Source organism: Pteropus vampyrus, unplaced genomic scaffold, assembly GCF_000151845.1.
Source record: "Pteropus vampyrus isolate Shadow unplaced genomic scaffold, Pvam_2.0 Scaffold9112, whole genome shotgun sequence".
NCBI lineage: Eukaryota > Metazoa > Chordata > Mammalia > Chiroptera > Pteropodidae > Pteropus > Pteropus vampyrus.
Genome location: NW_011897893.1, coordinates 5,245 through 7,434, shown reverse-complemented (window position 1 = coordinate 7,434; position 2,190 = coordinate 5,245). Strand labels below are relative to the sequence as shown.

Genomic DNA, 2,190 nt, shown 5'->3' with positions numbered 1-2,190 from the left:
AAAATCAGTTTTATAGTTTTTGCTTTGTTCCTTTTGTAAGATATCCAAGAGAAGACGAAAACTACTCACCTATGCAGCCAGATTTATACTGAAAGTGTTGTATGTTTTAAAAATAATTTTTCCAACACCTTGGTACTTCCTGGATCACAAGTGCTTTAGCGTAAAAGGTCATCATTCATGGCTTTTATGCTAAAGATGAGTGAGGAATAGGAAATCGGTACTAAGAAGTGGTATTTCTGTGCACTGTCTCTGCAGTTTGGTTCAAATCTAGAACCTCAATTCGGTGTCCACTTGGCCCAAGAGAAACTCACCCACCTTTGTCATGCCACACTATGAACTTCGCATCTCTCCAATCTCTTCTCTCATTGTTTAAATAGGGAATTGTGATGGTTGTGGGGTGAGTAACACTTTCATTCTAAGTTTTAATGGGGAATGAATATCTGCTCTAATTTTCTGGCAGGTATTCACCTTTTTTTATATAAGATTTATTGTTTGTTTGTTTTATCTGAATTCACTTGTTTTCAGGGTAGGGGGAGCATATACACAACTCTCCACTAAGACAAGTCTATCTTTCTCTTCTGTATTCATGGTCTTTTATGTATATTGTTTGAAGAAGTATTGCTGCTCATTTTTAATCAAAGGTAGAAGAGTATTTGGTACTTAGAGCCTCATTGTCCCTAGCTTGGGTCCTGGTTGCCAATTCTGGGACAATAGGAAAAGTCTGACTCGGTTTTTTTGCAATGCTTATAGAACATCTATTATGTGCAAGGTGTTGTGCTAGGGGTTGGAGTTCAACTGTGTATCAGTCTTGGTCCCTGCACCAAATGAATAGCTAGTTTTCTTAGAAAAATAAGAAATGCTAAAATTTTTCTAATAAAGGTGAAGAGCGATTGAGTCCCTTGTGGAAGTCACAGTTTGCTATGAGTGTTTGGCAAAAGGATCCCAAGTGGTGAAAACACGGAGATGACAAGATTTAATCTGGGAGATGCAACGAGTAGATAGTCCCTTGTGAACCATTTTCCTCTTAAGATCATGGAATGCTTGTGTTAGAAGGGCCCTTTCAGATCATTTAATCTCAGTCACTTGGGAAACCAGGAAAAAAGCTCAGAAAACAAAATATTTTTTCCAAGAATGTATAGTTAGTATTTGAGCCAAGACTTATTAGGATTTTGACACTTAGTCCTCGGTTCTTTATTTTACATGATGTGATCCCCAAGTACCAAGTGCCATCTCCTCGCTTCTCGGCCTTTTGGCTAAGATCAAGAGTAGTATCTGTCCTTATCAGTTTAATATCTGATACGTCCTCTATCCAAGTACCATCTCTAAACTTAGTACTTACCATCCTCACCTCGATCAGCTTTCCAGGTCAGATGAGATCCAGGAAATGAGGTCTATGTGTGTGCCTGAATTTTATTTAAAGACATGTAACCCTTACCTGTTCTTTATGACTTGCCAGCAAAAATCAGTCACAGCTCAGTAACTGCCCCTGCCAGCTCTTTAAAGTCCAAGGATAAATATGTTCAGTCCCAACCTCCATATTTACTATGTACATCGCTTTCCTTTCCCACAGTTTTTATCAACATGCCCAATATGCTTTGGGCTATTAATTCATTCTCCTCTCTAATGTTTTAAATATAATTATGCATGAACACTGTTGAAAAGTAGCAAAAATTTTAAGATAGTACTTCCACAATGTTATTCCCTAATCTTTGCAGAGTGCTCTATGCTTGCAGAACACTTACATGCTAATTAACTCTTCTTCACCAGCCCTCATGGAAGGGTGCCAGGCTGTTTATTTCTAGGCCTTAAGTGATAGACTTTGATAATTATGACCATGTAGGACTGGAAGGGACTTTAAGAGATCACAGAAGTGTGCGCCCTGTTCCCAGAAAAGCCTGCATTAAAACTATTCTGAACTCTTTCTCCCAGCTTCTAATATTCATTTCTTTCTTCACATTCTCTTCTGATAAATTCTCTAAGAGGTACTAGTGCCAATTGCTGCCTTTAGTCCCTTCTTGTTAGGCAGAAGTTTGAGGTATGACTTCCTTGTATTTTAACTTTGGCTTCTCAAATCTATCATTTGGAAGCCAGCATCTCCAATGGTCATGTTATGAGCCAGGTGGAAAATTACCATGACCTGGGTTCAACAGAGCTCTTAGAATTTGTGTTCTGTAAATTTACTTTGTAGTA

The 2,190-nt window shown here is 38.3% G+C and overlaps 1 pseudogene; it reads left to right on the top strand.

Moving 5' to 3' along the window:
• Positions 1–1,233: 1,233 nt before the first annotated feature.
• On the top strand, positions 1,234–1,347 carry LOC111734901 (annotated as a pseudogene).
• The last annotated feature ends 843 nt before the right edge of the window (positions 1,348–2,190 follow it).